This window comes from Ostrea edulis, chromosome 2 (assembly GCF_947568905.1).
Source record: "Ostrea edulis chromosome 2, xbOstEdul1.1, whole genome shotgun sequence".
Taxonomy (NCBI): domain Eukaryota; kingdom Metazoa; phylum Mollusca; class Bivalvia; order Ostreida; family Ostreidae; genus Ostrea; species Ostrea edulis.
The window spans coordinates 47,950,975-47,966,876 of NC_079165.1; the positions used below are offsets into that span (position 1 = coordinate 47,950,975).

Genomic DNA, 15,902 nt, shown 5'->3' on the forward strand with positions numbered 1-15,902 from the left:
ATATATATCTTTTATTAATGCATTCATGATCATGATGGACTTGTAACATGACAACTGCATTGCTGTACATTGTTAATGTATCATGTACAGGCACAGATGATTTTATATATAGTTTTTGAAAAATAATTCCAATTTGAAGGAAAAGTACGCAATTAATTCGCTAAATTGAACAATCTGCTTTTGTTTAAGTGAAGGAATTACACCCTTTTCTCCGCCTCTTTGTATTACATAATCTCTATTGGAAAATTTGACTTAATTCGAGATTTTTCAGACGAGCCAATTTCTGTAACGAATGACCGCAATACCCCCTTCCCTCGAAACTAGTGTGAACATATATCAAACAACAAAAATGAGAAAAAGAACCTTCTTATATAACGAGAAGATCAAACGCAATGGGAAGCAAGGTGTTTCTAATTCTTAGTGAACTATCTGAAACGTAGGGTTCAAGTTTACTTCGTTCATGAAACAACACTGAATAGAAAAGATCAAAAGTGTCGCAAAATGTGCTCATGTCACCCTCAAATGTGTTTGATATTGACCGTAAATCTTCAATTTTAACGTTTGAAAAACACCACTGAGTCAGAAAATCTGGTTAGAATTAGTGGACATTTGGGTACTTATAAATGAAATTTTGGAGAAAGCATGTGCAGACCTCAAATGCAGGAGACAAAATTACAGGTAAGTTAAATACAACATGTAATTTGCTTTCACTCACAGTGTCTATTTCTATTCGTATATACATTGTATGAACGTTGTGTAACTCTACATAATACAGTATATTTGCAATTGATTTCCAGTTTTCGAGAACATACCGGTAGGTTTATCAAAGTTCTTGATACAATACACTACTCTAATTCCCATGTCGAAGCATTTCGTATGATTTGATTTGCTAAATCAAAGTACTGCGATGTAGTGACTTTTGCGATATTTGATTTATATGTAGTCATTATTAATGGCATTATCTATTAACGTGTAACTGTTTAACATTAAAGTTCAGCAATGATACAAAATCAGACATCGTATTTTTAGAATTATTATTACCAAATAGGAAGTCAGGCTGCAACGAGGCAGTAGTACTCTTATAACCTGATACTGCTAGAGCTGATAATAGTTTGAGTGCCCTGGAAATGTAATAAATGGTCGAGGCTTCCTTACAATCTCTACTGCTGTTTTATATTTTAAAGAAGACATTATAATAGTTATTCAATCATCTAAAGTGTACGCTGCATGTCATTATATTTCAGTTGAATCCTACCCAATGCAAGACCATGAGTGTGGATATCAAAGATACTAAGACTAATTTCACTATTGAAAGTTTTCATTTCTCTGGTAATTGTTGTTAATATGAAGAAAACCCTTTTTAACAACACTCAAATTCTTTGTAACGTTCCTGTTATATAGATGAGTATATGTGTACACATGCCAGTGTTTTTATTTATTCTCCCACGCCAGCGTAAGTGGCATACACCTCTGGAAACACTAACGTCGGTATGTACTTAATTATTCCAATAAGCCCAGACAGAAGAGGAGGTACCCCCGCACAACCTTTTAGAGGTCACTTGACATGGGTTTTAACACCCCGTTATCTGAATGATGTACTGATCGCAACTTAGAATTCCCCGGTCAAACAATCAGAATTCCGATAACACCGGTACCCAGGCCGACACTGCGGTCTTTCGCTATGTTAATCGGACATAGACAGGTGATAAATGCGCGGCTCTAGGTATTTGTGTTGCCAGCTACCGTCGCCTGCAAACGAGCAATTAGTCCCGATCCCTGCATGACGATCTTTTTGATGCTAGCCTTTGTTTCTCAAAACAAGAAGCTTAGAGGTCAAAACTTTGAAATATTTTGCGAGGATGCAAGGACAGCTTGTCTAACGGGGAGTCATTTATCAGAGGAAGCACTTATGGAAAGGAAAACATTACTTTATCGAATCGCCTGTTATACGCAATCTGAGTATTCATGAATGGAAGTGTTCATATCCATGTATGTGTGTGTGTCTTGAATCGGGAGTGCCTGTCAATATCTTTTATTTTATTTGGTTTTTAGATGATACATGTACATGTATTTACATCTTCTATTTGAACACTCAATGTATAATCCAAGTTTGACTTATCCTCTCATTCTGGATAGTAAGGTTCTTCGTGAAGAATTTTGTCCCACCTGATTTGTTAGCACATAAGGTTTGAGTTCACATATACATAATGCCGGATATAACGAGTTTATGTAGTTTAGATTTAATTATAATTTCCTTTATACATTAATTCAGCTACAGTGATGTCGAGTTAAATGTTAGAAGCTATGAACTGCAACAGTTGTTGGATATATGGTCTTGGTATTTTACCTGAAAAAAAAAGCCAGTGAACCATAATTCCAAAAATGATTTTCCTACCGGAAATTAAGATAATTGTAGTTCTTTAATCAAGCTTTGCAGATATTCATATATATTTTTTCAAATAACTTTCAAACACATTACCTGTTTTCACGAATTGAATTGGGCGCGCTATATGGCATATATGAAAGGTGAAGATAACACGAACAGTGATCAATCTCATAACTCCTATAAGCAATACAAAATAGATAGTTGGGCAAACACGGGGATTATATGTTTGAAATTAGGGGTTCACAGTTCAAATTCTTACAAGGACATAATAAAGCACCGGTGAATTTAAAACTAGATCATTAAAAAAGTGTAAGGCTGTTGTATTTTACACTCCATCGTACATTAACGAAACAGAGAAAGCGTCATTTTCTTTTTAAGACTATAAGTTACAAAATACATTTTTGTTGTAATTCCCAAGAAATCATTGTAATTTGATTGAATAAATTGTATTTGAAGTTTGTTATGAATTGTGCTATATGTATAAATATATAGAACATCAAAATTGTATAACATAACACAACGTACATAGTGTATGAAAAGGGTGCTATATAAATATGGTATTATTATTACAAGCAGAACGTGTTCGTTTCTTGCGTGAATAATTATCATCAACAAAATTAAAACTTAAACAAAAATGGCCTTAATCTACATGTATGCATTATGGCAATAGAGAAAAATAACCTTCTGAGAGAGAAAATTAAACCAAGATTTGTTCATTTATTAAAGATCCTCAAAATGTTTTTAACAATTTTATTTTTAATTATCTAAAAAAAACAAGTCATATTGTATCTATAAATACAAAGTAAGTTGAATTGTAAAAAAAAAAAAATTGTATAGTGTCCTACATGTACATGTATTTACAGACACGTTGGAAATGTCGGCAATCCATAACTGATCGAAAAAACCATGTTCATGTTAAGTCTCTATGATCATGGTATTGTTTCTCTAGACCGTTCTTTAAATCAAATAAGTCCGAAAATTGTTTTGTTAAACAATATACTTCAGTTTGAATAGTGAGGGCAACGAAATGATTACTCTCATAAATCCTGTAAAAAATACAAATTTGAGAGATGGGCAAACACGGATCCCTGGATATACCAGATCTAGAAGTGGGACTAGGTGTCTAGGAGGATGAGCATCCTCTGTTGACCTGTCACACCCCCAGGAGCCCTATATTCTGATTAGTAAATCGTAGTCAAAACCATTATATAAAGACAACCTAACATTTGGTATGAAACACGTCAGACAGCATTCGACCCAATATCAGGTTGTATTTGCAAAATAGATCATTATAACGACTATAGAATTTGCAAAATGCTGCCTTTAAAACCAGACTGCTAAAATCCCTGTAACATCAACTTATTTGTCAGTAGCCTGTCTTGATTTGAAAATTGATCGCACGCAAAACATTCTCTCGCGAATCGAACCAGGTTAGAGACAAAGACACGACATGTAGGTTATGATATAATATTGCTACATATATATGGTAAATTGACTTTGGAGAAGCTGATGTCACCCAGTTCGTCATAAAGTACAGTTGTTACATGTAGTTTGTCGTTAGAGTTTATGTTCAATAAAATATCCAAATATGAAGCAGATGTGAAAGACTATATGGTGTCTTTTATTCCGAATTCACTGAGATATATCGAATTGACATGTGGATGAAAGTGAACATTGTTAATAGAAACGTTGTCGATGTATCGACATGTAAATGTCCAGTGAAAGGCCACAACAAGAGATTTTTTCTTCTTGTGTAGAATCTTGCCCCATAAAAATACAAAAACAGGTCAGCTAATAAGTATCTTTATTAGTTTGTTGTGTATTGATTTGCCGCAATGCAACCGTAAAATTTCATCAACATGTGGAGTAGCACCGCCGCGGTGGTCTAGAGGTAGAGCGTTCGCCCTACGTGCGGAAGTTCGGGGTTCAAATCCCGACCGCGACAGACCTAAGTCGTTAAAACAGCTAGTGACTGTTCCATCGCCAAACGCTCGGCATCAGGTGTGAATAGCACGGGTCCTCGGCGATGACCTCAAAAACGGATGTCCCGTGTCATAGTAGGTGTGGCACGCTAAAGAACCATCACTACTCAATGGCCGTAAGCGCCGAGCATAGGCCTAAATTTGAAGCCCTTCACCGGTATTGGTGACGTCTCCATGTGAGTGAAATATTCTTGAGAGGGACTTTAAACAAGATACAATCAATCATTCAACATGTGGAGTTTATTTTAAAATACATGTAAGTAACTTTCATGGGAAAGAATTCATAATTTAAGATAATGTAGCTTGTTCATGGGGTTTTGATTTCATGATTGACTTCTTGTATTCATGGAAGTTTGCAGAGGAATGTTCCATTACTCGGAAACAACAAAGGTTAGATGTCCACGAAAATAAGTGATTCTACAATGTTAGCCTATTATTCGAAGACAAAAGGATACCTCAGGTCAAAGCCATTTTTATCGACGTTGGATGGTCAATATTTTCATTTGAAAACACCTACATGTAATTGGTCTGACAATTTGATTTAGTAATAGAACTAAGGGTCATTTGCAATATTCACCTTGTATACACATATTTGTAATTTTTGTTTGACAATGATTTTTGGAAAATTTGCCTTTGCTGAAAACGGTTTGACAATAGATACCCTTCAGAAAAAAAAACTTATGATGGAGTCGATCATATACCGTCCTTCTTTTTGTGAGAAAATGCAAACTCAAATAAGCAGTTTATCTTACGATGCAAATTGTCGATGATTTGATAATTCTGATAACCTGGAATGATATTCATCCAAATTTTGAATATGAAGTTTCTCAAACCAAATGATACAATTAGGGTAAGAATTCAGTTACCTTCAACAACTTTGATACCAATTGAGTTCAATGATTTTGGTTGAAATGTTCATATATATTTTCATATTTCATTAACATTATTGTATCACGGTGTTCTCAATATTTAAAGGTTCATGAATTGAATGAAAGAAGGTGTTGCACGTCTCATGTTAATTTCCCTAAAGGTGTTGCATGAAAGATCGAAAAATTTAAGTTATTCAAATATATGATAAAACCAATTGGAACATATGTCGTGATTCAATAATTTTTTAAAATAAGTTTAAAAGACGTGTATTGACAAAATTAGCAAAAATATTACGAGTTTAAATCAAGCAATAAGTTATTTATATGATTTTTAGCGTTAAAATGGAGGGGTATCCCCGAATTTCAGAAAAACTGCCTCCGTGCAACAAAATAAATTTAGCATGAGCATGTTCTTCGAGTTTTCCTCTAAAAAACTGTCGCTTTGAAATTTTGTTTCACGAGGGCATTTTGTTTGTAAATTAAAAAAAAATCGAAACGACTTCACTAGTATTATTTTCAACTTCACCTGTACGTTAATTTTTTCTTGTAATGTATGGTCTACTGCGTGGTTCAGTGGATAAGGTCGTCAACTATTAATAAAAGAGAAAAAAAAAAAAGGTCGTCAACTATTATATGTAAAGATGTTTTCCATTTTTAAAACGACCGGGTTCAACTCCCTCACGAACACATTTTTTTTTCATATTCCTTTTCCGTCTAGATTTTTTTTTATTGAAACACACTTCTAGTTTTCATAAATGTTTCATGTCAAATCTCTGTTTATTACCATGTTCCGAGTTTGAAATAAGCTTCCAACCTGGACTGTTTAGTTTGTGAACAGGACTCTCAACAAACACGCCGAATACAGCATGCAATACCTGTGTTTTGATAGTAAAGGCTGCTAACGAAATCTTGTATGTTTCTCTTATTGAAAGCTGTAGACAATGGCATGGTGCCTTTTACGAAAAACCGTTGTGAACTTTGCAAAGTTTTGGAAGAAAAACTTTAAGGCCAAACGAGGTAAATAAGCATTAAACAGTTTGAATTTATATGTATTCCGGTAGCAAATTGCTATGTTGAATCAATTTGTACAGATGCATGTGCTTTGAATTATGTTGAATTTTATCAATGCGTATTAAACTTCTCATATATTGTTTTGTGGCCAGAGTCATGTACATTTGCCAATTGTTGGTTGTAGAAAATAAAACATGTATAAGAGCTTTTGGACTGTAGTAATATAGAATATTAAATATTTGATACACTCATAACATGTAACCGTAAACATTGTATCTGATAGTCAGGAAAAAAGAAGACAATTTAATTTTCACGATCTCAAAAATTATCTTTAGACAACATGTATAATGTAATGACACATAAAATGTATTAGGCTTGTCCCTAGGACTGGGGAATCCTTCAGGTATTTCAATGGCAAATGCGCAATGAGTATAAATATGAATGAAGATCAGTTCTACGTCACGAATGTTGGCACGGAGCTCCGATTAGGGAAAATTCCCGCTTCTGTGCAACACCTTCTTTACGATTTGAAATTTTAAGGATATGTAGGCGCACTTTGTAACTGCAGAATCCTAAAAATACCCTTTTCTTCGGAAACTGTTCACAGTATACATGTACTATAGCAAATTATCGTTTCGATGCATGATACAGTTATCTTTATATTAAACCATGGAAATCTTAATCTACTATTCTAAGTAGACATGATCTTTACCTTTTTCTTAAGGAGGTATACTACATGAACAACGTCATAATGGTTGACTTTAAAAAAAACATGAATGAAAATATAAATATCAGCACTATTTGTCTATTCCTAGTAGATTTAATTGCTAGCTGAGTAGCTCAGTAGGTTAGCGTGTTGACTGCGATCCTGAAGATCGCGACATGAGAACACAAAAATCTCTTGCTGTGGCCTTCAACTCAACATTTAGATATATCAACGACGTTTATCTATTAACATTTACATTCATATGTCGATTCGATATCATATATCCCTGTGAACTCGAGATAAAAGACACCACAGAATCCTCCACATCTCCTTCGTATTTCAATATTTTATTGAAAATGAATATTAATGGTAATTCAACAATTCAGCTTTATGACAAACGTGATGATTTCAGTTTCTCCATCGTCAACTTTCCATATTCATAGTTCCGTGCGAATCTGGGTTAAAATAGGTCCTTAGTACCCCTTGCTTGCTATAAGAAGCGACTAAATGGGAAGGTTTTTCGAATGATAACGCAAAAACAGAGGCGCCGTGTCACAGCAGGTGTGGCACGATAAAGATCCCTCCCTGCTCAAAGGCCGTAAGCGCCGAGCATAGGCCTAAATTATGCAGCTCTTCACCGGCAATGGTGACACCTCCATGTGAGTGAAATATTCTCGAGAGGGTCGTTAAACAATATCAACCAACTCATATTTATAAAGCAATATTCCATTTTTACCTGCATATGGTGTTATATCTCTCAACTTATTCGATACACAAAAGCTTGTTCTGCATATGACCAGTTTTTGAATCGAGGCAGACTACTGACAAACAAGTTGATGTTACAGGGGTTCAACAGTCTCGTATAAACTCAGCATTTTGCAAATTCTGTGGTACATGTATATATTTACGATCTAGTTTGCCAATACAACCTATGATTGGGTCAAATGCTGTCTGACGTCTTACATACCAATTGTTAGGCCGTCTTTTATACACTGATTTGAACTACGGAATACTCCGTTATAGGGCTTCCTACGGTATGACCGGTCCACAGGGGATGCCTATTCCTCTTAGGCACCTGATCACACCTCTCGTATAACCAGGGGTCCGTGTTTGCCCGACTCGTCATTTTGTATTGCTTATAGGAGTTATGAAATTGAACATTGTTCATTATCTTTACCTTTTCATACATTACATAAACAAACATCACATACTACACACTACAAAAAAACCGGCAAATATTAAGTATTAATCTACATCGTTAACAGACTAAATTGAAAATAAACAATCTCTAAGTGTGGAAGTGTACTGGAATTATTACATCGATGTTTCGTCACCAGCATATCTGATAAGAATACAGATGCCAGTGTAGAGAGTTCGTACCATCATCGGGTCGGGATGAGAATAGATATAAATTTTTTGCCTACCTCGATTTAAAAACTGATCATACGCAGAACAAGCTCTTGCGTATCGAATCAGTGTGTCTTTTGATAAAGATATTTTGAGGATTAAATTTCAGTGCTCTCTCTCTCTCTCTCTCTCTCTCTCTCTCTCTCTCTCTCTCATTATCAAGGACCCCCAGTTCGCCTCCCCGATGTTAAAAATGATCCAGAAAAGGAGGTTAAATTTGCTGCTGTGTCGTGTTACAACCATTTTCAAAGTTTAATCACATAATAAGTCTGTAGTTCATCGTACTTCCTTTTTAAATGTACGTTTTTCAATATAGAATATATTAATTTATACAATGTGTAGAAGATGCGTTCACTACACCCCACCCCTCACGGGTTGTCAACTGGGATTATTTCGATATGCAGCTAAGATGCAAGTTCAAATAATCTAATCAGTTCTACTTGCGAAATAAAGTACTTGTATCATCCCATTTTGATATATTTTTTGAGCTCTTTAGAAATACCATTTTTTAGTTTCTTGTGTTCATATTCTACCAAACAAGATGCAGAAGTTCATACGACTTAAAAACGTATAGACGAGTATACAATCCGGATAAGATAGTGTTCCGACAGCTTGCTATTTCAATATGAATGTTTTAAGGTTGATGTGCCAGTAAAAGATCAGACACTTTAACTATTCTTTACAAAATATGTAATTTTTGTTAAAATCACAGGTCGGTATCAGTTGAAAATGGAATCTATGTAGTATGATTCTTATGTAGGATATTTAGAATAAAGAGAGTTCATGGATATGACATGTTTTGGTAAACAAACATACTGAATAAAATGTATTTACAAAATCATTGATAAAAACAGAGTGATGCAAAAGCTTAGAGGAGTACATATTTTTGTCGAGGAATAGACAAGCAGAGTCAATATTTAACGTGTATACCTGGATTAATCAAAATAAAAGAAATTATTATCAGTATCCACATCCACCGGATGATAATCTTAATTGTGTAGAAATAATAAATAAAGCATAACCATTTTACTAAGGAATGTAATATACATTTTGCTTTGCAAACAGGTAATGCGCAAGAAACAAATAATTTGAACAAAGTTTTGGTTCATCTTAATTGTAATTAAGCAAACTCGGGGACTGAGTTGTTGACTCTGGGCCACCAATCTACGTGGACACTACTTGTCGATTAAGGTCAATATACTTGTCAGATTTTTTTTAATGTTGAGAACCAACGCTCGCTCATTTACATAAGACTGTCGCGGTAGCTCTGTTGGTAAAGTGCTTGCCACATAAACCAAAGTTCATAGGGTTTTTTTTCAAATAAGTAGTGGGTCTTTCGATCGAAATCTATAAAACAAAAACAAGCCTGAAGTTTCGTGTTAAACAAGTGCACTGATGTGATAATGAACTGCGAGATGACTGGATTTCATACCATCGCTAGTTACATATGTACATCGAATTTAAAAATACTTTACATCGAAATTAAAAATATTCTCGCTGGAAAATTAAGCAACAATCAATCAATCATTTACATCAGATTTTTGATTAAGACTTCGCATGCATATGTATGTACATTGTACATTGCTCAAATAGAATTCGACACCATCCTGTCTTTTCAGTGCAAATCATAATCAGAATTTACGATACCCATTATTTATAGTTTTCCAGTGAAACATTTTCATGTCATTAGAGTCTTCAAAATTGTAAGTATCCCAAAAGAATTTCAGATATTGTTTTTTAAACAAAAGAAGCATTTTTAACAAGTTTTTGATTAATATAAAATGTTGTATAACAGGTTTTATTTCTTCCCGTAGTGCCATATTCGCTTTCTCTTTCCATATTGTTTGCAAACACGTTGGACTTCAATGGCGAGAATTAAACACAATACTATCAGCATCACTTATTTCTCAATGAACATCTGAGACAACGTTCTTGTATAATGCATCGTTTTCGTCAAAGTTGGAAGTTGCTACAAACTACCTTTCAATTTTAGCGAAGAAGCGTTATCTTCTATTTAGATACAGTATGTAGGTGCAAAATCTGATGGAAATGTGGCATATATATATATATATATATATATATATATATATATATATCAGGATGTCAAAGATGTTACCTAACCACTGTTTCTTACAAAATAAAACTCTTGATTTTCTAATCAAACACTTCTTAGTAGGACTAAAAGCTCCGCATGGATGTATGCGATGGAGTTCGACCTCATCGCACTCAACTAAAATTAAAGCGGAAAAAATTAAGAATCTGACATGTTTGGGTAAGAAATCGTACATTAAAGAGTGCATTTACAAATCAATGAAAGTATGCATCTATAAAATAAGGTGGTACTACGGTAGACTGTTATTAAGGGGGCATATATTTTATGTAGGAGGAGACAAACAGGGAACAAGGTAAATTTTACACTAGAAAATCATATCAATAAGAGAGTGGAATGTCATTCATTTTCCATATCAGAATGATACACGACAGGCACTTCAAATTGGTACTAATTGTGCAACTGAAGATGATAAAAAACATGAGGTGATACCCCAAAAATATAGTACCTTAAAAATACATTTCATAAAATATGACATATACATAAATTTGTGAAACAATCTATACTATAACAGGGAAATGCTGATAAGAACATGGAAAGATGACGATAACAAACTCCTATAAAGAATACAACATTGTGAGTAAGGCAAACACGGAAGCCTTTACATACCAGAGGTGGGAGACTGATCACTGTTCACCAGAGGTGGGAGACTGATCACTGTTCATTATCTGCACCTTTTTCATAGAGGTGTTTCCCTTGTAAACAAGATATACAAAGGGATGTGGTATATGAATTTTGATTTTAGTATATTTGCATTTAACCACAAATGTAATACTCTGGCATTGGTAGAAATGGAGTAGTTTATTCTGATGACTTCCCGAATATAGCACCATCGTTTAATGACGTATGATACATTATTGTATATATGACGTGACAGCAGTAGTGGGTACATGTATATAACATGGTGTTTCGTTACTTTTATTGTTATAGTTTTCCAGGGTTCTTAAGATTACCTATATACAAATTGTGTATACAAATCAGAACGCCGAAAATAACTGAACGGGTTTCATTTTCAATTTTTAAGACTTATGACAATAGCTTAGTTACACATGTTATCAACACAATAAGAGAAAAAGATTCAGTGAATGTAAATATATCTAGAACAGAAACAGAAAAAGGTGTTACTTGTAATTTGAAGCAGAACTTATTCAAATAATGCATATATCTATGAGTAATATGTTTTAAGTATTGCGCAATACACACAAGGACTGCCTGTAGTGGTTATTACTAAGTATTTTAATGGTGTATACACCTTTTTCTGGTGGAAATGAGTCATATTTTGAAACAAATATAATTACTAGTATGATGTATTGGTTTATTTCATGAATGTCGAATTTAGGGTGCTGAAATTGAATGGTCATGAAATATATTTCATCACTGATCAATTGATACTGATAAGGAAGGCTTGAATAGTAACATCCTTAGAGTGGGTGAGCCTCACACTTCGGTAATCTAAATGATTCGCTCTGCGTCTAGGTACCCCATGCAGCATCACATCGATAAAGATGATGAAAATTTAAAGTTTCATCGTGATTTGTATCTCAGATATGCTCAAAACAAAGGGTGTTACATCTATTGTAAATGCAAAAAAAATAACTAAACTTTGTTGGACTGAATTCACTGAAATCGGATTTTATTTTTTGAATTATATCCTTTAAAATGTTCTCTTTGTTCTCTAAGAAAACTTTCTTCTTCCCTTTGGTTCTTTTTGTATGATAACATCATACTCATTATGGATCCAGTGTTTTAAATGCATGTACCAGCACGGCGGTAGGCGACTTCTACTGAAGTAAGGAGAAATATATTTTATTCCTTGTTTGAAATAAAATGGTATTTTTGCATAGTAGTAGGTATTTTCTACTTAACTGCCTTACTGTGGTGTCATAGAATATTTCCATAATGTTATTAATTGAACATGTAGTTACACCGAGACATGTAGTTACACACCCAGACATGTAGTTACACACCCAGGCATGTAGTTACACACCCAGACATGTAGTTACACACCCAGGCATGTAGTTACACACCCAGGCATGTAGTTACACACTCAGACATGTAGTTACACACCCAGACATGTAGTTACACTCTCAGACATGTAGTTACACACCCAGACATGTAGTTACACACCCAGGCATGTAGTTACACACCCAGACATGTAGTTACACACTCAGACATGTAGTTACACACCCAGACATGTAGTTACACTCTCAGACATGTAGTTACACACCCAGACATGTAGTTACACACCCAGGCATGTAGTTACACACCCACACATGTAGTTACACCCACACATGTAGTTACACCCAGACATGTAGTACTTTTAGTTATAGGTGTATATGCCAAGTGTTATCTTATCGAGGGTTGAAATACATTAAAAACAACGTGAGGATGTGGATATCGGAACTCTCATGTCTGTAGGGGATTACATCGGAACTCTCATGTCTGTAGGGGATTACATCGGAACTCTCATGTCTGGAGGGGATTATCATATCTGCTTGTTATATATATATATATATAGTTAGGCAAAGATATCATTGTTTTTGATATATTGTTGAATATAAAATAAATCTCATTACAATGAGATTTTATCTTCATACACATTTAATACTATATTTTAAAAATAATAATGATGGTCAAAGTAGTGTAGTTCTATGACAATTTAGAATTTTATTGATGTTTTAAACAATATAGAGAAGAAAAATACATACATAAAGCATACTAAATTCTTTTTATCATAGAACAAACAATTACATCCAAAATTTCACTCAGATAACGACCAGCACGTTTATACCAAGTAAAGATGACATGATGGGTAGGTTTGTCGTTTATTAGTAATGTATACGCCAAATAAATGACGAAATAGAAAAACAACACTGAGTATTTGCTGAGGTGTCAAATATGAATTGTAAAACCTGTTATTGCTGTGTTATACTACACAAAATATATTCCTTGGAAGATGAAGATACTTACATAGATCTTATTTTTATTTTACTATTATTTATATTAATTCCCTATTCAGCTAACCTTTGTACAAAAGAAGGTGTAACAACTACACCTCTGTACAATGGCAGATTCTATATATCTGACAAGCACTAGTGTATTGTCTGATGGTTCAAGGCAACAGTAGTAAATGTGATGTGCCATTAATGGAGAGTCGCCACTAGCGAATCTTATTTCTTGAGGGAAATGGTTCATCGGAAAGGTTTGTTTCGCCAGTCACGTGGTTGGTTCTGATGTGATGAATTTTAAAGTTATGGTGGAATTATCTGATGTAAAGTTATTTGGCAATGATACATGTATCTGCTCTCGATTTTGCAAATCAACCACTAATCCTTAAATTCGATACAGTAGAAATTCAAAGCAGCATTCTTTGCCACAGGTAAGTTTGGAAAATCCAGTGGTTACGTGACTTCTCTCATTCTTACGCAATTAATTTTAATTGAGTGTTCACTGATCACACAATAAAGTGAAATTGTATATCATTATACATGATCGCATTTTAATCAAAAGATTTGTATGACTAATTATATTTTTCTTACATAAAATACAGGAAAATTTTCATTAGAATTATGAGGCCATGCTTTTTAAAAAAAATTTCCCATTTATGATAAAGATTCTTGAAGACAAAATAAATCATATCTATACATGTGGGTAACAAATCATGCATATTTACTACAGTACTGAAAATAAACACGCGACAGTAATTGTATGTTTACGAATATATTCTACCCCCGTGATTTCAATGTGATTCTGATAGCAATTAATGAAAAATGCTCAGTCCTCCAGATAAATAATTTCATATATAATAACAACCCTTTTTTGCCCACTAAAAACCGAATCTTTCAAAGACATGTTAAATTTTATTTTATTTCATAAAAGAGATTACACATATGTCCAATACAGCTTCACGTATAGCGTGTCTCTAACATTTACCTTTATTTCGATTACTTTTTATTCAAATTTAGTTGAAAAAGTTGAATTTCCTGAATTTATTTTTTTTGTATTCAGGAAAGATGGAGCAGTTTTTGGACAAACAAGTTTGATTTTTTTTGTACATCTAAGGTTAACAAGAAATAAAATATATGGTATAGATATATAGCTAGTTTGTTTATATATATATAAATAATAAGTACTTTTCGCAATGATCGGTAAAAGTATAGGTAAAAAACAAAAAAGATACACGAAGACGTTTAGTAAAGCTTTAGCGGTTTCATTTCAAATCAAGTACCTAGTTGTGATTATTTAGTGCTTTATATATATATATATATATATATATATATATATATATATATATATATATAAACTGTGTAAAAATGTCCCTATTATGTCAGAATACCGAAATTATTGGGGTGATACGCCATCTTTTTATGTCACAATTTTGATATAGTTACCTGTCATTTGGTCAAATTGGGAATAGCAATTGACTTGCATCAAGATTCTTGCACAAAAACATCTAACTTTTATTTAACTTTGAAACAAAAACACGGCTATTAACTTTATGAGTAAATAAAGCCTTCATCATATGTAGTTCTTTGAATTGAAACATAGACTGATGCACTGTGTGTTTGGAGAACAGCGTTGTAGGAGTATTCGTTAAGTGACACATTTGTTTAGTCACATTATCATAGTAACATCACATATTTTGAAATTAATAATGACACGCTTATAACTGCATCAAACACGTGAAGCTATAAATTTCGTTGTTTTTAATTTGAACATATTCTATTGTATAAATATACAAAGGGATTAGTTACAAGTTCTAGCAACTTAGAAAACCTCTACCGAGCAACTTAAAAAACCTCTCCCTAGCAACTTAGAAAACCTCTCCCGAAATATTCGTTAATGAATTTCGTTAATTCAAGTCCACATACATTTAAAATAACAATGACTTTACAGCTCAACAAAGTTAGAATCAGAAATTGTAAATCGTCAAACATTCGTACAATGCCTTCATCGAATCATAAATACATTCTTGAAATATTTAAGAACTATATACTGATATTTTAGCTATACCAGGATGGACATGTATACATACATTCACTCCGTTTATCCTCTCACATTCTTACTTACTGAAACTGAAGGGTAATTTCTCATTAACATTTAACTTTTGAAATGGGTTAATCCTTGATATACACTTGACCTAAAGAATACAAGACGGATTAATTATTAAGATTAAAGTGTAAATAAAAAACATGTCTTTCACGCGCTCCATGAAATATATGCTGGTATGAAGAAATTCTATAAAAAAAAAAACCTCCAGACATTTCTTAAATACATGTACTGCAGTAGATTTGTTCTACTTCTTGCTGTCAAAGCAGGAAGTATCGGTGTCAATGTGCGCCGTGACTCTTGATTCTTTTGACACGTGACGACTCTGCCTCTTCCTCCTCAGCAGTCTGCTACAATATCTCGCAATATCCCTCATCAGGTT

General features: G+C 33.6%; 1 protein-coding gene across 1 annotated transcript in view; it reads left to right on the forward strand.

The window, feature by feature from the left end:
- Positions 1 to 250: 250 nt before the first annotated feature.
- LOC130051752 (protein Wnt-6-like) overlaps positions 251 to 15,902 on the forward strand; it is a 34,546-nt gene continuing 18,894 nt past the window's right edge. The window contains exon 1 of the mRNA XM_056154339.1: positions 251 to 678. The gene's annotated coding sequence lies outside the window, so the exon portion shown is untranslated. The remainder of the gene's footprint in view (positions 679 to 15,902) is intronic.